The following is a 24,030-nucleotide window of genomic DNA, read 5'->3' on the forward strand; positions in this document are numbered from 1 at the left end:
CCAGGCTCTGACGGTTACCTGGGTGGTTACCTGGTCCGTCACCTGGTCCGTCCTCACACAGCAGGATCTCGTCTCATGCTCAGATGCACCTGGGAACTGTGCATTAAATTGTTGTTTAAGTACAATAGACGTTCATTTTAAATGGAAAAAGTAGAAGAAAAACATAACATTTGTAAATTGAGATCTACATTTAAGTCTGTAGTTGGTATTCTATTTATAATCATCTCCATATTTCAGACCAAGAATGGAGGCTTTTAGAGGTTAGAGACCATGTTTTCTACATTGACTTTATGTAACACCCAGCAGTGTCTCCAGGATTTGGATTCATTCATTATTAAACACCTAATGTGTGCTCAGTACCTGCCACAGTGAAGTACAGTATTGGAAATCTGAATAAGCATCCAGCGGTTTCCCATTTCTTGACACACAGGAGGTCTTGATTCTTCTCCGTCTCCCCATCTTGTGCTTTTCCCGGCACTGGTCCAAGATGGAGGAGCAAGGAGAAGATAATGGTGGCATCTGGAATGCTTGGGATCACAGTGTCATTTATTTCCATATTTATACCTCTCCTAGTTTCACAAAGGATTTGAGTTGGTTGTTTGGCACTACAAAAAAAAAAAAGGTGGCAGAGGAGAATTTTTCCTTGGCCATCCCCAAAGCAAGAACAATAAAATGGATGTTTACTTTTGACGAGGACCTCAGAGCTCTCCTAGAGCCCTCCCGTGGCTTTGTGGCCGTATGTGGGGCCAGGATGGGCTCTGCTGTCAGAGGGAACCACGTGCAGCAGCGCTGTGCATTGCCACCGTGGTGTGACCATAGGCAGGCCATGTCACCCTGAAAATGCTGGTAATACTCCCACCTTGCAGGGTTATTACTGTGTGTAAAGGTCCTGGCAAGTATGTATAAAATGTCATAAAATAGTATCTAATTTTTATTAGCTACTTGCAGGACTTCTACACACAAGTTCATGGTGACATTTTTACTGCCACACAGCCAAAATATCAACAATAGTTACTCTTTTACAAAGCTAAAGATATTTAGTTTGAGGCTTTTCACTTATTCTGAGGTTGTATGACTTGTTTTTTCATGTTTAAATGTCTTTTTTGTTATTAAAATGCCTTTGAAATGAAATAATAGGAGGTGGGAGGTTTTTCTTTTTTTTAATGTCCTTAGTGAGCAGGGTAAAGTTGGTGGCCTTGTGTTGGGTGCTTCTCCTGCTCTTAATAAAAGACATTTGTCTGTACAAGTTGGGAGCTTCCGTCTGGTGTGGTGCCCTGCTGGCCCTTGGAGGAGGAGGAAGCTACAGCTAGAGAGGGGAGGTCACAGCCACAAGTGACGAGTGACACAACCCCACTTCACTCAGCACTGCGCCCGGCCTTCCTGGGGAGTTCCCCACACCGCTTCCCAGCCCCCTCCCTGTTATGTGGCAGTTGTCACACTGTGTGGTCCTCTGGCTGCTTGTCTTTCTCTCCTACTAGACTCTAAGTTGTTTAAGGACAAGTGTGGTGAATTATTTAACTTGTAACTTCCGGATTCTAGCATAGAGAGGGTACACACAAATCAATGAGGGGAAACCACACCAGCAAACCTCCCATCTGACATTAACATAGCATATCTCTAACTTTATTCCTGAAAATGCCCACCAGCTCACCACAAACCTTGCTCACCACTCCTTTTGGGATGCAGACCTTCCTTCCGGTGTCATTTTCCACCTTCAGCGTGTTGTCCAAAGAAGGCTCAGGCTGTGCTCAGGACTCGGTGGCTGTGTGACATCGTCACCACCAGGATATGTGTTAGAAATTCAGGTGTTGCTTCTCCTGATGGCTTTTTGTAAAATGCATGAAGAAAAAAAAGTCAATATGTGTTTTTTTTCTATCACATTGGTGCTTTGAAGTTTTTCTCAGTTGGGCTTTCTGCTTTAGTCAGGCTTTTTTTTTTTCTTTTTTTTTTTTTTAAAGCTTTGGGCCATTGCCAGAGAAGCAAAGAAGCTTATGTAAAGAGTTTTAACTTTTTTTTTTTTTTTAACTTTGCCAAAGATAGAACTGGTACTTAGCTCAGCTTATCCTGGCACCTTCTTCTCTGATAGAGAATGTTAGAAATTTGGCTCGGTTTATTCATTTTTATGTATATATGTGGGAAGAGTAAAAGTAGAATGGCTCTATTTATGTCTTTCTTGGTTCATGAAAAATATGAAAGGCTAGCAAGTAGGATTTGAACATAGGTACTACCCTTTCCCCTACCCCAAAAAGAAAAGATTGCCTTGCCATATCACAATGTGTTTACAATTCCTACTTAGGAATATGGGAGGTTTCCAGAATTTAAGATTTACGTATCATTTGAAGACAAAGAAAAGCTAATACCTGTAATTATTGTATTAGATTTTACATGTTTACTGACGGCTGAACAGCTGTTGAAACCTGTCACTGAAAACTGCCATTTCTAATTCTCTGACAGGCGTTATCACACTTTTTTACTTGGTGAAGAGAACTGAGTTCATCTTGTTAGAAAGTGGACCTTCAGGTTCTTTAGAACCATTTGTATATGTTAGAAGAGGTGATGATCCAGTCTTTGATTAGAGGGTGTTCTCCTGATGACTGGGTGCTGAGGGTGGGAGAAGTCCTGTACTTCATGTTTTCCTCTCTTCCCCTCTCCTCGCCCATCTCCTTTCCCTCCTTTCCTTCCCCCCTTTTCTCTTTATTGAGATGGTAATTGACACACAGCGGATGCATAGGGGCTCAGGCCCCAGTGCCATGTCCCAATCAGAAACCACCCCCATCACCCCAGGAGGCCCCGTGTGCCCTTGTGCAGTCAGTCCCCCCCCTCACCCCCAGCCCCCAGCCCAGGCAAACATGGCTCTGTCACTGTAGGTTACTTTGCCTGGTGTGGAATTTCAGATAGGGACGCGCAGTGTGTGCTCTTTGTCGCCATGATGTATCTTGTGATCTACCCAGTGGCATCTGTCGGCTCATTCCTTGTAAGTGCTGAGCAGTTTCCACTGCGTGTTTCTGATGTCCTGTGTGGAGAAGTGTGAGAGGAACCGGGCTCTGCATGGTCTGTTTGTAGTGCCCCCTGCCCCAGCATTGGAGGAGGGCTGAGAGAGCAAATGAACGCAGCTTGGGGGTGTCACCTCGACATCAAAGCCTGAATCCTGCTGGTCCTTGAGTAGTTTGGCTTCTCCGAACAACCCGTTCTGGGTACCCCATGTCATCTTGGCCTTCGCCTCTGGTGGAGGGGAGGTGGGCATTCCCGAGGGCATAAGGCCTTGCCACCTGAGGGCTTCTGCTTGGGTTTTTGCATGACCTCCGCCCTCCCTGCCAACTGTAGGCCACCTGCTCTGCATTTCGGGCTTGTTAGTTAATAACAGGGACGTTTGAAGCGTGGAGCCCATCTGGTGTAGCGCGGCCAGGTACTCCCACCTCTCACCGCAGCACCTGCCCCTGAGTGGTCTGGTTTTTCCCTGCCCTGGCCCGGCTCGGCTGTTAGCTTTATCCAGGCAGGAAGGACTGAAGCCCAGAGCTGCAGTTGGCACTGTTTTAACAACCCGATTGCTGAGTGCCCATAACCTTTTTAAGAATCACCTTGCAAGAGGCAGTGTTCGCTCAGGGCTGAGGGAAGGGATGGGAGGAGAGAAGAGTGAGAGCTAAAGAGTAGGGGGTTTGTTTCCTCGATGATGAAAATGTCCGAAAATTGACTGGGGTGATGGTTACACAAATCTGTGAATACACCAAAAACCATTGACTTGTCCATGTTAAAGGGCTAAATTGTATGTGAATTATATCTCATTAAATCTGTTTTTAAAAAAGTGGTATTAGAGCCTTTCCATGAAGATGGCGCCAGAAGTGAAGGAGGAAGCCCCTGCCCCTCCCAAAGCCGAAGCCAGAGCGAAGGATCTGAAAGCAAAGAAAGCAGAGCTGAAAGACGTCCACGGCCACACGCAGAGAAGACTGCACGTCATCCACCTTCCGAAGGCCCAAGGCACTGCGACTCTGAAGGCAGCCCAGTATCCTGGGAAGGCACCCCAGGAGAAACAAGCTTGACCACCACGTTGTCACCAAGGTCCCCCAGCTACCGAGTCAGCCACGGAGAAGACAGAAGACGCCCACACACTGTTCGCTGTGGACGTCAAGGCCAACAGGCACCAGACCAGACCAGACGGGCTGGGAAGAAGCTCCATGACATTGACGTGGCCAAGGTCAGCCCCTGCTCAGGCCTGAGGGAGAAGCAGGCATATGCTCCCCTGGCTCCTGACTGTGACGCTTTGGATGTTGCCAACAAAACTGGGACCATCTAAGCTGAGCCCAGCTGGTGAATTCTAAATATAAACACTGTCAGTGTAAACAAACAAACAAACAAACACCAGTGGTTTTAGAGCAAGGACAGACCAATCAAGGAACAGGGAAGAAATCAGACTGTAGAAATTTTATCCTTTCCCCACTTGACACGACCCGTTGCCAGATACTCTGAATCTCCCTCTCAGGTCTAGTTCCATGGGCGTCATGAGAGTGTGGGAGAAAGAGGACGGGCTTTGAAGTCATCAGGGGACCTGAGTTAGAATCTCATGCTGCCATGGTGCTGGGTGACCTCGGGCAGGTTGCTTAACTTCTCTGTGGTGGTTTCCCTTTTGTAAAACGGGCCCGTAGTGCTCATCTTACGGAGTTTTGAAAAGGAGCTCCGTAAAGGCAGCCATTTCACCAGGTGGCCGTCGTACGACGAAGGCGTCAGACAGGAGAGGCAGCCTGGTCAGGTGCTGTCCCAGTGTCTGTGGGTTATGCCGGGTCAGAGGCTGTGCGCGCGAATGAATCCCTCGCGGACGCGCGCAGGACTGAGTCACCACGGCTCGGCGTCTTCAGCCAGCTTGCTGGACTCTGGTCTGAAATTTCTTCTGCCGTAATTCACATGGCTTCAGGAGGTCAGTGGAAAGCTCTTGAAGAACCCACTCGTGTCCCCTCCCTCGGGAAGCCTTCCCTGCCCCTGCTTCCCACCGGGGGCCGTCGCTCCCTTGGCAGCGTTCCCTCAGCCCTGGCGTCTAGCCTTTACTGCTCAGGCCATTTTTACTTATTGACACCTCTGCCCTTCCCATGCCCTGTGAGCAGTGCTGGGCAGGGGCCCCGAGGCCCCAGGCGCTGTGCCTGGCACTAATGTTCGGTGAATGGATGCCAACGGTTCCAAGTCTGGGGACAGAAACCAGATTGGAACTGGAAATACCAGCTTAGGCACCGCATGCGGGAGGTTAGCAGATGGCATTCCCTGGAGCAGTCTTTCTGTGCCAGCGTCCTAGCGCCGCCGCACTTGTCCTCTGCCAACGGTGAGGCCTGGCTGAAGGTACGCAGGGGGAGAGGAGCCGCAGCCGCTCTGGGAAGCTGTTCTCATTACTGCGTAGCCCCACTGCTCTCGGAGTTCTTAATTTAGTTCAAATAAACATTTTAGTAAGACCCACTTGTGAGCCTTCAGGGAAGCCAAGGTGGAGAGACGGTGTGGTGTAGGGGTCAACAGCGGGCCTCTGGGGGCCGGCTGCCTGGGTTCAAATCCTGGCTGCTCCACGTGTTAGCTGTGGGACGCTGGGCAGGATCATAACCTCTCTGAACTTCCGCTACCTCACGTGGAAAATGGAGGCGGTAACAGTACTCAGCCTCGGGGTTATTTCCATGATTAATGGTAAATAAAGTAAGCACATGCAAATGTTTATTGAGCAACCTGTGTTGGATTAAAAAAACAGTAAAGAGATCGTGGATGGACCTAGAAGGTATTATGCTAAGTGAAATAAGTGTAAGTCAGACTGAGAAAGACAAATACCTGTTCTCACTTATATGTGGAATCTAAAGAACAAACACCGAGCAAAGACTCAGATACAGAGAACAAACTGATGATTGCCAGAGGGGAGAGGCGTTGGAGGGCTGGGGGGAGAAGGTGAAGGGATGGAGAAATACAGATTGGTGGTTACAAAATAGTCACAGGATGGAAAGTACAGCTTATGGAATATGGTCAGTAATGTTGCAACAACTGCGTACAGTGCCACTTGGGTACTAGACTAATCGGGGGGCTCACTGCATAAATTATGAGAATGTCTAATCACTAGGCTGTACACCTGAAACTAATATAAAATAATATTGAATGTAGAAAAAGAATTTCTTTCTAAAAAAGTAAATAAAGGCAACGAGGGTCCTAGACAAACAAAATGCATATGTCTGCCTGGCTGTGACTGCCCCCTCCCGTGACCAAGAGCCCTAAATGGGGCTCGGGGCGCAAAGACAAGTTTTCTGTCACGCTAGCTGATGAAACAAAAGGGAGACCATCAGAACTCAGGTGTTTATCCTTTCTTAGTGGAAGAAAGTACCCCCAGGAAAGGGCTTTTGTGATCATATTTTGGGGCTGCTTAAGTTTAAAGTACTTTGAAAGATGAGCGCCGGACCATCAGTCTTAGAAAGCGTGTCTGCGTGTTGTGAAGTAGTCTCTAGAAACGTCATTTGACCTGCAGCTCAGCCTCTTCCAGCCTCAGTGTCTGTCACCGGACACAGTGACCGTTAGGGCCGAGTGTGGCGGGCCTGGTACTCCTTCTTACATCCGCCACTCTGTACGGGAGTGATTGCTTTAACCAAGCGGGCTGCAGAATACAGGGAAATCTGTTTTGGATTGACTTCTCTGGTGTTTTCTTGGTAGGGGAGAGAAAGGAAGCTGGTATCATAGTTTTCCAAGTAGTGTGAATTATTATATTCTTATATGTCAAGTACTCAAGCCTTGTGTTGATATGGCCTTTGCTTTATTGGTGTTTTTCCATTAAGGAATTTCTAAACACTCGATTTTAGAAAAAGATTTTTAACTTACTCCGTTTTGTGTAATAAGGTCAGACTAGATGGCTGTTTTTAACAATGTTTTGAATGAATATGGGTATTAAGAACATGGGTGAACAATGTATTATATATACCCTTAGCACAGCTTCCCCTGTCCCCCGGCAGGCAGTATATACTTTTGTCAATGACATGTTTGCCTCAGCCTCTGACTTCCCCATAGGCCCATGTTGCAAGCCCTGTTCTGGCCACCACCACCCCAGCTTGCCGTAGGACTTGGGGGAGGACATGTATCTTCTGGGAGGGCACTTTGGGGAAATTGAGCCCTTGAAATATTTGTTTCTTGTCAGTTTTTGCAGATCAGTTTCCTGTAGCGTTTACATTTTTTGCTATTGTTGCATACGTTTCTATACCATTTATTGGGTTATAATATACATCCGTAAAAGAGCACATATGATAAGTACCAGTGCATGTTTGCGAACGCAGCACAGCCCTGCACCGCGTGGAAGTGCTCCGGGGCCCTTCCTGCCCCGTCCCGGCTCCAGGCCGCAGAGATGAATTCGCCTCCTCTGGACGTTATCTGAAGGGAAGCGCGCAGCGTGTATTGGGAGCACATACACTGAAAGTGAGGAGATAATAGGATCCTTCCTCCTCGCCTAAAATTACATTATCTTTTTCTTCCTTCACTTTCAATTTTTTGTGAAACTCGGGGAGGTAAGGTGTTTTGCGTTTGGGTTTTACTCGGGGCGTATTTGAGTGGTGCAGTTCTGAGCGGCGGTGGTGCTGCAGAGCCGCGGTCCCCTGCCTGCCTGTCTCGGCAGCCAGCCTGCTTCCCCTGCACCTCCCAGTAACACACTGCTTGGCCGTGCTGTGTGGAGGCAGAGACAAGCTGAGTTTCACACGTAGACGTAGGGACTGTGTTAGATTATCTCATGCAAGTAAGTCCCTGTCACGTTAACTCCTGTCACGCCTGCCTCCTTAGATACAGAGCACGTCTTTTTTCTCCCCCAAACAAGAAGAGATTCTAAGACTCTGACATAGGGTGGAAGTTAGTGTATATACTATAGGTTGATTTTGGGGGTCATAGACTTTTATTCTCAGAGCTTGTCTCTCTGATTTTCCACGGAATACTGAGATTTCCGTTTGGCCACTTTCTGAAAAGAAAGCTCTGTGATGGCCCCAGAAGGCCCTGCCTGGGCAGCGCTCTGAGAACCTGGTGCCTGGAGGATGAGCGCAGCAGTGAAGGAGACTGGCCTTATCTCGGCTGCAAGGAGTCAGCAGCCAACAGGAAATGATGAAATCTGCAGGGAGAATTCTGCTGGGAGCCGGAGGTCAGACATACCAGCCGGGCTGGGAGGAGGCAGGTACGGAAGCGGACCTGCAAAGTTAGGCAGCGAAGCCGGCGTTTGACAGAAAAACGTGAGTGTTCGATTTCGGCTGTTCATTTCTTTTAAGGCCTTATTGAAAGTAGAATTTTCATTGATTTTGTTTTTTTCCTGAGTGATTGCTTTAACGTCAGTCTCACCTTTTCAGCACACCTAGTTTTAGAGCTTCTCGAAGGAAATGTTTAGGCAGTTCATTATTAACCAGTGTGGAGTGTTTTATCCAAACACGTTGAGAAAATGCCAGAGTAAGTGTTCGATTCTCTTGGTGTATAGGTTTTGGCCTAAATGAATCAAGGATTGTGCTTTATGATTTTTACTCTGATTTCAGAACATATGTGTGTGCTTCACTTCAAAATAGATGGAATAAATGAGAAACTTCGGCATGTTGTGGACTAGCTTACATATTTCTAGCTGTCTCTTCTTCTTACTGGGTAGTAGCTAAATGAGTTACTCGAGTTAACTGTTACTAGAGGGTTGGTTTTTTTCCTATTTTCAGGCATTATGCTTATAACATGCTGCCTGCCACTTCCTTTCTTAGCAGCCAAATCCAATCTACAAACACATAAATGGGACTTGTGAGAGAAAACGAACAAATTAGCTTTTCCAGTTGACTGTCACTGCTGTCCCCCGACCGGCTCCTCCAGAGCTCAAGCCGAATTAGCTGGGCCTGCTCCAAGCCCTGTCCCTCTTCTCAGCCAGATCTTATTTCTCTTCTCAGCGGGACGCTGTGCCCTGGTCCCCATCTAACTGCTGTCACTAGACACTTTGTTTTCATTTGCATTAGATGGAAAATGTGAAAGTTTTACTGTTTCAATAACTGAGCAGCCTTACCTGCGTATTTGTTTCTTACCTTGTTTCTTACCTTGGAAGCCGTATTCTGGAATTGAAAAATTGTGGCCCCTTTCCCTCCCCTTTATTTCTGCAGTACCGTCATTCTAATTAGAAGGTTTTTTCTTTTTTTTTTAATCCTGATACTTGAGTGACCCATCACTAAGTGAACATATTTATTGTATTACCTATTGCTGTGAATATTAGAAGGGCAGAGTCATCTTTCTGTTCTCCAGAAAGTGCCATACCGGACGTCTGAGCCACAGAGAGAAGTATATTTTCTTGTTAGGTTGTTACCTAAGTGTGATTTTTGTATTTCTAACACTTTAGGGTTATATATTTTCTGTTGTCCAGAAATCCCCCAAATATATATTTCTCTCAGACCTTAGTCAGGTCCATCAGTTTTGCCCTTGCTCTTGTAATTCTGAGTGTCGCCTTAAATCCTTTCTTCTTCATAATGCACCATCGTACTGAATTCTAGATGAACTTTAAATGCTGCATTTATAAACATAATAACTTCATATTATAACTTCAAACCAAAGCATGTCTTCTAGGTTTGAGATTTATGCCAGTGGTAAGAGTACATCTCCCTTTCCCCACTTTCTTTTTATGCCTTCTTAGTTTTTAACTGTTTTTCCCAACTACATAATTATAATTCTGTTATTCATTTGGTGGCATAATTAAAAAGGTGGGGACGTGATATTTAGAGTTGTGATGGCTCTTGGAGTCCATATAGTCAGACCCCTCCTTTTTTTTTTTTTTTTTTTTTAAACAAAAAAATTAAGACCAAGAGGTGAAATGCCTCGCTGACTTGTCCCAGGTCACACAGCTTCCTGGTAGCTGAGAGAGTCTAGAACCCAGGTCTCCTGACTTCTGGGTCACTGGCCTTTCCTTTACCTGCTTTCTCCGCATAGTATTTCAAGATTAATAGGATTTAAGAATGGCTTTTTTCTTCTGATGAGTCCATTTTCATTTGTTTCATGTTCAAATACTGAGCTTTGAGTTAATAATTTTCTTAAGTGGCATAAGTGTACATTGAATTACCTGAAGCACTGACATTTCTCCCTCTGAGAGAGATTTTTCTTAAAATTAAGAATTTCTCTATTTTACAAGGTTTTTCTCGCTTCTCCCTTAAACTAGGTCTTACTCAATTGTTACTGTTATAAGTGAACCTCATTATATGATTATCTGCTAGATGAGAAATCCAAACTTAATAAAACCACAACTAATAAAATGGACAAAAGTAAAAAGTACTCAATTCTTTGAAAGAGGATTCTTCAGGATGTGAAAAGAACTCCAAGTGTAGACTTTGGAAAAGATAGGCTATAAAACAGTACATTATGATGCAGATAACGGGGGATGATTTAAATTTATAAAAAAAGGCATTTACCTGCAACTTTCCAGAATCAATTAAAAATAGTCTCTCCTAGAAATGGGATTTGAATCTTTCTGGGATTCAGGTATGGGAATTAGATGCACATCCAGGCCTGCCGATCGGGGGCGAGTGTTCTTAGAGCTGGTGTGGCCCCCACTGTCTGTCCTTGAAATGTCACCTTCAAATGCCGTGAGGGAGGTTCATGGAGCAGCACATGCTCGTAGTTTCTGACTTATTAGAGTATGCATGCCTTGAATTTCTGAAACAAATGTCCTGTAGGAAAACAGGCTTTTTCATCAACATTTGAATTGTACTTGAACTTGGGGTCAGTAATTTTATACCTGTTTGAATTTCTAACACCTGAGAATGAAGTAGGAGAAGATGAGCAGTGTTTCTATGCGATAGGTCAGAGCTGTGCCTTCTCTCCTGGTATGTGGTGGCCACCGCTGTCACCAGCCTCGGAGAAGCTGCTGCTTTCGGTTGGAGAACCACAGGACCACGCCTGGGGCTAAAGAATGTGAGGAGCCCTTGTCAGGGAGTGGGGAAGGTTCACTGCTCCCAGCATGTAGTTACCTTTGTCCCCCAGTTCTGTCCTTACTGTTATATTTTCAGTACATGTTAACTATGGACTATTTTTACTGAATTCCTTTCTTAATGTGTAATTGGCCTTTTTATGTATATGGTGGGGGCTAAAAAAATCAATACGTTTCCTCCCACCTTATGAGTACTTTTAGCTGGGCTAATAACCAGATTAACAGAGACAGATTTAACAGCAGAAAATCAGAAGTTTTAATAGGTGCCAATGGGGAATTCACATAAACATGAAAATTCCAAAGACAATGAAGCAACACTGGGCATGTGTGACGTTTTTTGGACAAGGGAGAAAAGAGCGGGGACAGGGTATAGATTTCAGAAGTGGGAATGGATGGTTTACAGGTAGTTGAGGAAGAGGGGAGCACACATGGCAGGAACACACCCGGCAGGTAAATCTTGCAGGGCCGCCCTGAAACGTGGACACGGGGGCATCTAGCTAACGGGCCCTGCCTGAAGCCCTGCTGCTGATCACACTTAATTCAAATCACACAGGCGGCATCCTAAGACCTTCCTGAAGCAGGTTTCTCTGTCTGAATCTCTTGGGCAGGAAAGTGGGGAGGGCCAAAGCTTCTTTCTGAGTCTGTTTCTTAATAAACGACTTAGAATCAGTATCCCGAAAAGGCAACTTGAGGGTGGCAAAACTTTGGTTCCCTTTAATATATTAATATATATAATTGTACCAGTTAGTAATATTTGATATTCCCACTTGCCCCTGGCTTCTGCCCACAATAACTGCTGGTGTGCCTATGAAATTTAGAGATGTGAGCGAGATCTGCTGCTGGCTTTGCCGCAGCCTGAGGAGGGGTGAGAGGGCAGCCCCGGGGTGTTGGCCCAGGGGGCTCTGAGGCTTGGTGTCCTGTGGGCCTCCTCACTTCCATCTCTGCTCAGGGCTTTTCTCCAGACCAGCCTCTAGGGGTGGCCTTGGAACCTCCTTTGGCTTTGAAGAAACGCCTCCCAGTATCCCAGGTAGATCCTGGGCCCTAGAGCCAGGTAAAGAGGAGTGTGTGCACGAGGATGGAGAGATGGTAACAGTGGGAAACCTGGGCCATTAATTGAAATGAGTGAGTGAATGATGAATGGATGAGTTCCAGTGGCCCCTCCCCGTACAGGTCGCTTTAGAAGGCACTGCAGTCTCTGTCTCTGCGCTGGTCTGAATCTGTTTGCGTCGCACGGTTCTGCCTTGATACCAAGTGACAGACTAGGTGTCTATATTTAACGTTTCCTCCAGCCCTGAGAATATGGCCTAAATTTTTTTCTCATTACACTCAGTCATATGTGAATCATAAGACATGAATTTTGATGTGGATTCACAAAGCATATTGCTCTATTTTTGGATAACTTAAAGAGTCTAGCAGGAAGTATTCTCAATTTGAAATTGTGTCAATGGCCATTGCAATAGTACGGTGCTTAAATTTTCTTCCTGTTAATGTGAAGCCTGCATTTCATATTCAGTCTTGTTTCCCGTCAGGGTTTGTTCTGCAGCAGAGACCTTGAGGGAGATCAGGGGAGAATGATTTTGCTGGAAAATGCTTACTTGACAAGATGTTGATGTAATTGACAGGCTAAACGTTGACCTTCTCAGTTTAGAATTCTCTCTTTGATTCTCAAGTTCCTAATGTGTATTGGTGCTGCAAGTTTAGCAAAATTATAATAAAGCACAGGATAATTTGGGGACAGTGAAGTGATCTCTTTATGGTTCTTTCCCAGTATGAACTGACACATAAAGAGAAAACAGCGCAGGGCGCAGTGAACTGAAGACCCAATGATGAGGCCTTTGTTAATTAACCGCCTCCGAGGTGTTCAGCTCAGGTGCACTGGTCAGAGCTGCCCGACGTTTACTGCGCAGGGAGAAGGTTACACAGCGAGGCCGCGAGGTCATGCAGACAGCACGGTCCCCTGGGGGGAGAAAGCTCTGCGGAGTTAATGTTGAACTCGAAAGCATTGCACTCATTCTTAGGTGCCTCCAGGGCACTGCTACAGTTGAAGAGTTTGCATTTGGGATGGTGGAAATCATAACGATGAGACATCCCGGAGCGGAGCGAGGCTTCTGTAAACTGTCATCGTCCTTGCACCCGAGTGCTTTCACGGACGGGCGCGCGGGCGTGTGAGCGAGCCCCGTACTTCTTTCCGACCCTCCATTAGGTCACTGCCTGCAGGGGCAGCCCTCCCGGATGCTGGCTGGATCCATTGCTTATCTGTGCGTACGTGCATTCATTCTTTCAATTCAATTTCTAAACTAAGTGCGTGCCACTTGGCACAGATGTGCAATGAGTTACCTCAGGCGCAAAGAACGTTGATGTTTCTCCTCCTCGGAGAGATTTTTCTTCGAGTTCTCTCTTGTCCACTCCGTCTGCGTCAGGCGCTGCACTGGGCCCTGGGGTCCGTGGTGGTTGGGATGGAGTTCTTGCCCCTGTGGAGCTCACAGTCCGGAAGGGCAGAGAGACTATAACGCGCCGCGGCCGTGAGTCTCGTTCCAGAGCTATCTGGACCTTATTCTGTGAAGAATGGGGGAAGCTGCGGAAAACGTCGCAGTTTGAGGGTGTGTTTTCGTGACAGGGGTGTGTTAGACAAGAGAGGCGGAGGGATCAGTATGTCCAGAGGTAAGGAGGTCAGAGCGAATATGCCGTATTTGGGAGCTTCATACAGCTGGACTGCGGCAGATAATATGTGGCTGCGCTTCCGGTGCCTCTCATTTATCAGGCCCAAACCAGTTATTTCCCATCCTAAACCAGTTCTTCTGAATTCTCTGTTTCCCTTCGTGGCATTGCTACCTACCTTGCTTTCAAAATTAGGAATTTTTCATCTCTGTTTCCTCTCCCCACTCCTCCATTCCTTGGCGTGATCGGTCACTGTGTCTGTTCTTTCTCAAGTATTATTCCATTGCTCTTTCTCCAGTCTCTAACTTCTAGAGCTGCACTGTCCAATATGGTAGCCACTAACCACATGTGGCTACTTACATGAAAATAAATTAAAAGTAAATAAAATTTTAAAAAGCAATTCCTCAGTAGCACTAGCTGCATTTCAAGTGTTTAGTAGCTGCTGGCTGGTGTGTGGGGTGGCCCAGGTTTACAGGCTCGATGGTCTGTTCTCCACTCTCCGTCCCAGGGCGCTTTCCTTCTCGGGCATTTAATCAGATCCCTCATCCCCTCTGGATAAGCCCAAATTCCTCGTGTGGTGTTCAAGGTCCCCAGCCTGGTGGCATCTATTTTGCTTCCTCGGATTCAGCTACTCCCCCCACCCCACCTTTTTTTTTTTTTTTTTTTACCACGTTCTTGATTCTTCATACCGTTTTGCCTTAGTAAATGCTGTCTTTGCTTTCTCCAGAGCTGCATCCCCTCTGAGCGGTCCCCTGCTCACCCCAGATCTCACTGCAGGCGCCTCCCTGGCTTTCTTCAGGTTCATCTCCCCTTCTTCTTCTGCTCCAGTATGCTTGTAATCCCGCGGTCATCCTTGCTCTGAGAGTACAGAGGGCGCTTATTAGGTGGTCTCCTCATCATTTGCCTCTCACTCTGTGGCAGGCATAGTGCTTAAGCTTTGGGGACAGATGGACTTAATTTCAAAACTAACCATTTACCTGCCAGGTGGCTTTGGGCAAGATGTTTAACCTCTCTGAGCCTTTGACAGTTTCCTCATCTGTCAAAGGAGGAGTACAATGGCATTTCCCTCATGTTAAATGAAACCAAAGGCATGGCGCCCCCAGCGCTGTCGATTGCTCTTACATCGTAGCTGAGAGCTGCCATTCTCAAAGGTGGCATTCCAGCATCCATCAACCTTGCTAAAACCACATCCTCTACAAATAATGTTTTCTTTACTCTTTTCTAATTCTTATACCTTTTACTGTTTTTCTTATTACATTGGCTAGTACCTCCAGTACAATTTAAATAGAAATGGTTACGAATAGATGCAGCATTTTCTTGTTTCCTGTGCCTTCCTTTTGCTATAATTTTTTCTGGGGAGTTTTTCTTTTTCTTTGCCTTCTTTTGTGTTGGGTTCTGTCCCCACCCCCTCCAATGCATTTTTTTTCTCTTAGTTTAGAAATTAAATTCTCTGTCTAGTCCTTTAGTGGCTAACCTAGATGTTTTAACACACTTAACAAAATTGAAAGTAATGTTTTTACTTTTCTTTTGACTAATGGAAGGATTAAAACATTTTAATTCTACACCCCCTTCCAACTTGTGTAGTATTTCTTTTCTGAAATTTTTAATTCACAAATTAGATACTGTGTTTCATACAATCAGTGCTATTTAGATTTGTCCATATATTTACCAATGTATTCACTTACTATTCTTTCTTGTGCTTTGAGCTTTCTGTCTGAGATCATTTCTTTTTGCCTGAAGTATAGTCTTTAGAATTTCCTTTTCTGTGAGGGTTTTTTGTGTGGTACATATTTTATCTGTCTGAAAATGTCTAGTTCTTCATTTTTAAAAACTAGTTTTGCTGGGTATAGCATTCTTAGTTGGCAGTTATTATTGCTCAGCATGTAGAATATAGAGTTATTCCAGTGTCTTCTGGCTTTCACTGTTGCTCTTAGTCCAATTGGGATTCTTTGAGATCTTTTTTCTCTGGCTGCTTTTATAATCTGTTCTGTAACTTTGAGTTTTCAGTTTTACTTTAATTTGTGGTGCTGTGGCTGGCTCTCTCTTATTTTTAAACTCTTGTTTGAATTCCCTAGGCTTCTTTGATCTGTGATTTAGTGTCTTTTAGCATTCTGAAAAATTATCTTTAGATATTGCTTCTTTCCCATTCTGAATGTTATCTCCTTCTGGAACTTCATTAGATGTAAGTCAGACATCATTATTTCCTCCAAATCTGTTAATTTTTCTTTTATATTTCCTCTCTTTGTCTCTCTGTTACTTCAACTGATTTATCTACTTATATTCTAGGATTTCTTTAAATTTGCCTTTATTGCTTGCCAGCTTAGTGATGCAGTTATTTTATTTAGCTTTTAAAATTTTGCAGCAGGAGATTCATTAAGATACCTGGTTAGCCTTGCTGCTGAAAACAGAAGTCTGTTCTGTCATACTGTGTGTTTGTGCCAGAGTCTCCCACATTCCATGACTCATTGATTCCAGACATGTTTATTGCACGCCTGTTATGCATCAATGCTAAGAATACAGGGTGAACAAGACAAAATCCTTGTTCTTCAGGAGCTTGCGTTTATGTGAGTGGAAAGAGACAGTTCATATAATTTGGCATGTGAGCTGAGTCAACAAGAAAATGAAGCAGAGTTAGGGGCTGAAGTGTCGGGAATGGGCCTGGATTAGGGTGGCTTTCTCAAGAAGCAGGTGATCTGGAAGCAGATGTATGACAGTGTGAGGCAGCAAAGCCTGCAGAGGAAGGCTGTTCCTGGCAGAAGGGCAGCCAGTGCAAAGCTGGGCCTGAGCCTGCTGTGTTTGGAGACCCACAGGAAGCTCGCCGTAGCTGGAGGAATCAGGAGTGGGGATCAGAAGGAGCTGAGACGGCAGCTGGAAGCTGGGGCCAGATGGCACGGGGTTTTGTAGGTCAGGGAAGGAAGTGTAGATACGTGTGACAGGTAGCTCTTGGCAGCTCATGAGTTTGGTGGCTTGATTCAGGGTAGCTGAGGCAGAGGTGGTGCGAAGGGACCACCTTCCGGCTCTGTTTCAAGGTGCAGCTGATGGGCTGTGGGTGTGAGGGAAGGAGCAAGTCAGGGATGGCGTGGGGCAGTGTCCTGAGCAGGAGTGCCGGTGATGGAGCTGTTTACTAAAGGAGAAAGCCTGGGGTGGCAGCCCCTCTGGGGGGTGGGCGACAAGAGGTGGGTTTTGGGCAGCATGTTCGTCTGAGAGGCTCTCACACGCTCAGGGTGCTGAGCCAGTGGCTGGGCAGTGGGGGTGTCGGAGTTCCGGGGACAGGTCTGTGCAGGAGGGGCAAAGCTGGGAGGCGTCAGCATGTGGCTGGTGTTCAGAGTCATGGGAAGAAGGGGTCACCTAGGAAACTGGTGTGCGTATTGTGGAGCCCTGGGCCCTGCTGGAGCGCACGGCCATGAAGGCAATGCCTGCTTTGCAGGACGGGCTTGAGGGTATGTGGGCGCTGGGACCGAGCGGAAGGACGTGATGGGCAGACCTGTCATCTGTGACTAGACGACAAGGGACCTGGATTCCTTTATCTGAAAAGCTTGAATTTCATGCTTATGGAAATTACAGAAGGTGCCCACGTGGTACCTTAGTTTTGTTTGGGTTTTCAAAAGTAACCCAACTAAATATTCTTAGGGTAGAAAAATTAAGAAATACAGATATTGCAAAAAAGAAAAACCCAAACTCACATATTCCACTATCCAGAGGAGGGGACTAAATGTTGACTTTTGTTCAAGTATTTGCTCCGATGTCTCCTCCTGAGGAAAACCTTCTCTGACCACCATCCTGTCCGCGTTAGAGCCTGCCTCCCACCTGGCTTCATGTTTCTCCCCAGCCCTCACCCCACCTGCCGCTCCGTTCCTTACTGGTCCAGGACCGGTAAGGAACTGGCCTGGCATTAAGTCCTCTGGACCCTGGACTGTCAGCAGGGCCTTTCCCACTCTCGTTCACCCCGTGCCCCAAGCCTCGCCCATGCCTGGCACGTCTTAAGCCTTCCTTACATTTTGTTGAATGAAGGGATTCACTCGGTTCGGTACGTGCCTTCCAGACTTGTTTCTGGGCAATCTCCCACTCAGAAACATAGATTCTTGACTAAGCTACAGTGTTCGGTGTTTTAGGCCTAAGAATGCTGCTCTGAAGCGATCTGTGCACCCCGGGGCTTTGGGCTTGTGTTCTGTCTGTCTGTCCAGCTTCTCAGAGCCACCTGAACCTTGACAGAGCACGCCCAGCTCACTGTCCCTGGGCTGCAGGCAGCCAGCCCCTCCCTTCCTCTTCCAAACAGCTGTTCTCCCCCCCCCAGCCTAACCAGGTGTGACCTTGACTTACCTTTCCTGCTGCTGTACTGTGCGCTCCTGCCCTGCAGGGCCCAGTCTTCTGATGGATTTATTTTACTCCCTCCCCCAACTCTTAGCAGGGTTTCTGGCCCTCGGAAAGTAAATGTTTTTAGAATAGTGGGGTAAATATACATAAAATTGTTTTGACTTAATATTTTACTGAGTTTTACAGAATAAATTACATATTTTATTGAAAATATTTAAAAATTTTGGACAGAGGCTATTTCTTGAGCCAGCCAAATTGACAAATGTGAACAGTGTCTGTCCCTCTGTCTGTCTGTCTCTCTCTCTTTCACTGTGTGTGGGTGTGTGTTGGGTATTATCATTGAAATCAAGATAGTAACCAAGTCATTTTCTTCGGCCTTCTTAGATAAGACTTCTACATGGTAGTTGGGCATTTTATCATAAATGGAAACGGCATTCATTTTTCTCCTTTGGAATCTGGTAACTGGAAATGTTTATTAGGCAGGTAGCATCATTACAAAGATACGTAGGAGGCTTAACATTGCAGGTGTTTACTTGGTGTTCCTGGAGTTTTCCGCGGCACAGCTGAGGAATGGGCGTGAAAGTTCTGTTTGCCGAGGTGACAGGCGCCCTGTGGGGAGGGTCGTGGCCAACGAGACTGGACTTGTGCTGGGGACAAGCAGGCAGAGACGAATGTTTGCTGAGTGCCCAGTGTTTTCAGACATTCACATATAATGTGTCATTTAAATTTCTCGTAACTTCCCCATGAAGTAGGGCAACCGTGTTGATCCCCATTTTATAGATAAGAAAAATGAAGCTTAGAAGTTAAAACTTGCAGCTTTCACAGCTCGTTCAAACCCTGGTCTCTCTCCACTCTCCCCGTTTAAGGGAAACGTTTGCTATTAATATAATGCTGGTTTTAGCCCATTGGTTTCAGATTGTTGCTTGATAAGTGGGTTCCCTGTTCATTTTTTTCAAATTTTGGACAGTCCTTCATGTTACGTGAAGTTTTTAATAAATAAAATCACTGTCAAATTAGGACTCAGTCGTCAGTTTGTCCTACCAGGTCCAAACTGGCCCTGTGTCCTTCTCTAGAACAGAAGACTTGGGCTCCAGCCTGTACATTCAAATGAAGTGGAATTGTTTCTTGAGCAAGTGTCACCTAGTTGAGTGCATAGATTCCTACAGAATACTGAAAAACCAAATCCCTTTGTGGTTTGTGTGACTTTTTAACTTCAAAGGCACACATTCACAGCGCTGCCTGAGAAGTCTTTGAGCAGTTTGTCTCCTGAGAGCTGTGATGCGTGTGAGGTCTGGTTGGTGGTTTCCTAGCCTGCTGGTGGTGGGCGGCGTATCTGGAAGTGCTCCTTTTTATCGCCAGTAGGTAGACAGCAGAACTCTCATGAGTGACTCAGGCTGGCAACCAGACTGTGTGCCCACAGGCACCCTGTCCTTTGTGAATCATCGCTCTCCTCTCCTGAAAAGCCACAGCCGCTGCCCAGGGCTCGCCTCCAGGACCTGCGGGACCCTGTGCTGTGCTGGTTTATAGCTCCTCCACTTGGGGTGCCTTTCCCTGCTTCTCCGCTGATGAATTCCCACGGAAGTGTCAGCCCTGTGCACCCTTTCTGGACCTCCTACCTGTTGTCCTAGCGCTGTGCGTAGAATTCTGTCCGAGTACCCGAGTACTTGGCATTCCCTGTGTTGGAGGTGGTCACGTGTCCATCAACCCCCCCCGCCCCCCCCACCCCCCGCCAAAGGTCGCTGCCTCAGTGATCGATCGTGTCAGGCTACTTGACCGAGGCTGGCGTGAAATCACCATCACCCTGGCAGCTCCCAGCTGCTGAAGGCCCCATACTGCAGGCCGTGCCAGGTCCCGACAGGTGCCATCTGAGTCCCAGAGCCCCTAACGCAGATTGGGTGCCATTTTACAGACAAGCAGTGTCAATCTTAGGCCTCGTAGGTTTCTGGCCTGAGGTGACAGCCATGGAGTGGTCACACCAGTGTGTCTTGTGAAGAATCGCAGATGCAGATTTTGGAGACCTTCTAAATTTATCCGGGAGCGCCATGCTCTTGGCATTGTTCTCTTTTGCTGCCTCCAGTTTTCAGGGGGTGCTTTTCGCCCCTTCAGCCGGGGCCGCAGTCCCTCTGGAGGGTTCAGCAGGGCAGTGGGCTCAGTCAGACTTTGATAGAGGGGACAGCCTTGGAAAGTGCCCCGCTCTGCTCAGGAAGAGGCAGCGGGGAACTGCCCACAGAGGCCCTTTGTAAAGTGACAGGAAGTCCTGCTTCTAGAAGGGGCTGCCGCAAAGTGGAGGGCTTGAAAGAAGCTGAAGTGGTTGACCTGAGGCCACGCTGACTCATGAGTGTTGTTAGTAACGCTTTGTGGAATCTGGGAACCTGCCTTCGCACTTCAGAGGCGGCGGCGCCTGAGAACCGGCCTCCTGCTCAGGTCTCTCCTCTCCCTCTCACCCCATCACGCTGCCCGTTGAATACCCCCATTTTATTTGGCCTGAACAAAGGGCAACCTTCTGACCCGTTCTATATTTTTTTCCTTCTGCTCTTGCCAGAAAAGTCTTTCTGTCTCATCGGGGCCTATGTGACTTCTTTTTTAGGCTTTAGGGTATGTCTCTTGAGTTAGGAAAACTTGTAGCTCAAGGAAGAAGTATCCCACTGGGCGAGGCTTCTGACTGAGAAGGACTCTTGCAAGTGTGTGACGCAGCTTAGCCCACGGTGCTGGCGGGGTTCCTTAAAGACCGTCCCGGGGAGCGGAGCAGATGAAACTAAGGTGCCGAATTGACGGCCCCATTCCCTGCACCGTCACCATGCGTGGCTCTTGGACCTGTAGCCACCTGTCACTTGTTAGGTGCTGTGGGTAGCATGTAAAGACACTCTGAGGTGAACGGGGGCGGTCTGGTGGTGATGAGCTGATGCGTCGTCCTGGGCTCCCCAACCCTGACCACCAGCGGGACATGAGAGGAGCAATGACTGAGAGAGAGCGAGAGAGAGCGAGAGAGAGAGCGAGAGAGAGCGCTAATGAGAACGCGGGAGAGAGATGCTTGTGTGCAGGGATTCTGCCGCGTCTGGCCTTGGCAGCGTTAGTGTTGTGCTGTCACTGGGACTCCTTGCTGGGTTGACATGGTGGCACGTCAGTGAACTCTTGTCCTTAGAGCCGGAAGTGAGTCTTTGTTGAATGTGACTGTGGGCAGTCACTGTAGGATGTCTACCTTTGTGGGGCAGGAGAAGCCACATCTGTTGAATGTGTTTAATTGGGACTAACAGATACTTTCTTGAGACTTTGCTGACCACAGGTCATAACCCCTTTTCATATTTAAAGTGTTAGAACATCAGAACTGCAAAGACTTTTTTCATCCAGCCCACTGCCTCCCCGCATTGTGGAGAAGGGGAAATTGAGTGTCAGGAGGGTGAGAGTGGGGACAGACCCGAGAATGACTCCCGCCCCCCCCCCCAGTCATGTGATGAAACGTGGGGCGACGTACTCAGAGGTGGCCTCGTGCAGTGAGCATGACGGGCCTGCAGTGAGGTGCCTTGTTGCGTCCCCGAATCAGAAGCCAGGACGGACCTGAGATGTGCACTCAGCTCTGGCACGGGGAGCTCGGTCGGCGCGTCCTTCCCCAAGGCTGTGTCCTTCCTCCAGGCTGGGTCACCTCTCTCTGGTCCCCCTGGGACCGAACTGGACTTTGGGCACTCATAATTTTGGAGGCCCCACCCTGGCTTCTGTTAGCTGTATTACATTGTGCTCACACTCAGTTTAAACATTTTTTTTTTAATAGTAAAACTAATTGAAAGGATTTTTGCCTTTGAAACTATTTGGCCACAGGAAATTCTTCTTCCTCCTCTCGCTCACCTGTGTTTGTTCAGAGGCGCCAGCACGTGTGAAAGCACAGAGGCGAGAGGGGCGTGTACGTGTGCAGAGCTCACTTCAGGCTCATTGTGGCCGTTGTGGTAGAGTGTGACCGGAACATGGTGTGAGAGGTGACGCGGGGGGGCCGTGGGGGGAACAGGGAGGCCCTGCCGGCCACCGGGAGAAGTGGTGGCGGGATTGCAAGTCGAAGCGTAACCTGATCTGAAAGACACACTGAGCCCTGTGGTGGCCTCATGGAGAATGAAAGGAAGGGGGACCAGACTGGTGTCTGGGGACCAGTTAGGCCAGTAGTGATCTGGGTAAGACAGTGGTGGCCTTAACAGAGACAGCCGTTGTCGTGAGGGTGGGCGGGTGAAGGAGGGGGCTCAGGAGAATGTGAAGAGCTGGTGTCGTCAGATTGTGGAAACTGATTAAATGTGGCACTTGGGTGTGGGAAGAAGAGGAGTTTCTGGCTTGAGCAGCTGGGTGAATGGTGGGAGCCTTTTCTGATGTAGAAAACCCCTTGGGTGGGAGTGGGCTGAGGGCAGGTAGGAAATGGTTTGCAGGGACGAGGGGATGGCTGTGGAGGCGTCCAGGAGGCAGTGAGGTGTGTGCGCCTGGAGGTCCCAGGAAAGAGAGAGCTGGGCCTGAGATGCAGCTCGGGGAAATCAGACTGAAGGTGGTTTGATGTGTGGGAACAGAAGGACTTGCTTAGGTAGAGTGCGCAGCGGGAGAGTAGGACCTGGGACAGAACCCCGAGGAACCCCAACGCCCAAGGCCTGGGCAGAGGAGGAGGAGGAAAACCAGGAGAGGCAGTGTTGTGACGGCGGGGAGTGGCTGTAGGAGGGCAGTGGGAAGGCCTCAGGCCGCCATGCGGTTTAACACCGGAGTGAGTGACGGCTGCAGAGGGTCAGAGACCCAGAGAAAGGGAATGGTGGGTGCAGTGAGGTCCTATGGTCTCGGAGGAAGTGGGATAAGGGGTCACAGCCTTAGACAGGAGTGCGTGTGGAGAGGCCAGCCTGTGGGTGCAGGTGCTTTCGAGTGATGGCAAGAAATGGAGGGGCTTCTGACTGCCCACTTGTCCGTGTTCTGTGAGGTGGGACCTGTCACCTGCTGAGAGAGAGAGAGGAAGCGAGGCGACCACAGAGAAGGTGTGCAGGACGTCCCTGCGGGGAGCCCGAAGGCAGTGAGGACGGGGTGAGTTTCCTCCAGCGGCCACCTGGCCACTGTGGAGGAGGCCGTGTGCCAGGAGAGGCTGTGTTTTCACCAGGCAGGTGTGAAGGAAGAATTAGACTCAAGGCGGGGTGCCCTGAGGGGAAGAGGGATGAAGACGGGTGGTGCCAACCAGCCCAGGACAAAGGAAAGGGGCTGTAGTGGGGTTGAAGGCAGCAGGGCCGAGAGATGAGGAGCGTTGGTCTGATGAAGGACAAGTCAGTCTGACTGCTCTTTGAAATTCTGGTGAACATTCTTCATGAAGGTGAGTGTTAGTCCAAAGGAAGACGTGGGTTTTTATAGCTATGGAAGGAGGTTCTATGCGTACACCTCCGAGTCAATTGGACATAAACAGTGGGGAGGTCTGAGAAATTGTCCGGCGTCTGAATGGGAAACCTTAGTGTTTCCACCAGTCTCCCAGCGTGTTGGCATGACCGCGTTGGCATGACCGCGTTGGCATGACCGCGTTGGCATGACCATGTTGGCGTGACCACGTTGGCGTGACCGGTAGGGGCCTGATCCCGCTGCTTCCTCTGCCTGACACCAGCAGGTGGCCTGCCAGCCTCTCCTTGAACTTCAGGGATCCCACTTACTAGGACTCCCTCCTCGGGTTGGAGAGCTCAGATTGCAGTGGTTTTCTTTGTGTCGAGTCATGACCCAGCCCCTTGAAACACGATGCAGCTTTGTCATGTGAAGGAGGAGTGCCAGTTCCCTTTCCTTAGTTCAAATAGATGCGTCTGAAGATTACCCACTGAAGTCATTTTACAGAAATGAGCCTAAGGATCACTCAACTCCGTCACCACAGTCTCCTCCACCCCTCGTCACCTGCCCCCCACTTGGTCATTTGTTCATTCAGACATTCAGTCACTTAGCAAATATTTGAGCGTCTGCCTGGTACAGAGCAGTGGGCTACAAAGGTGAAAACACACAGTCCTTGCTTTTCAAGTTTCTGTGTAATGAATGTCTGCACACTGTTTTGCTCTGCCTATTTTCTGGCTTATACCCAATTTTGAATATAAAACAAGTCACCTACTTATCCTTTACAGTCGCTGTGTGGTGACCCCTCCATCAATTTACCATTGTTTCTCCGTTTTTGAGCATTT

The 24,030-nt window shown here is 47.8% G+C and overlaps 1 protein-coding gene across 7 annotated transcripts in view; it reads left to right on the forward strand.

The window, feature by feature from the left end:
• Positions 1 to 24,030, forward strand: part of PACSIN2 (protein kinase C and casein kinase substrate in neurons 2) — a 111,736-nt gene that overhangs the window by 33,969 nt on the left and 53,737 nt on the right. Inside the window, exon 1 of one of the 7 annotated variants that reach the window (XM_033116825.1) lies at positions 8,067 to 8,204. The exons of the other annotated variants lie outside the window; for them this stretch is intronic. The gene's annotated coding sequence lies outside the window, so the exon portion shown is untranslated. Of the gene's footprint in view, positions 1 to 8,066; positions 8,205 to 24,030 lie in introns of those variants that run through there. 7 annotated transcript variants of the gene reach the window in all.

Source organism: Rhinolophus ferrumequinum, chromosome 10 (assembly GCF_004115265.2).
Source record: "Rhinolophus ferrumequinum isolate MPI-CBG mRhiFer1 chromosome 10, mRhiFer1_v1.p, whole genome shotgun sequence".
NCBI lineage: Eukaryota > Metazoa > Chordata > Mammalia > Chiroptera > Rhinolophidae > Rhinolophus > Rhinolophus ferrumequinum.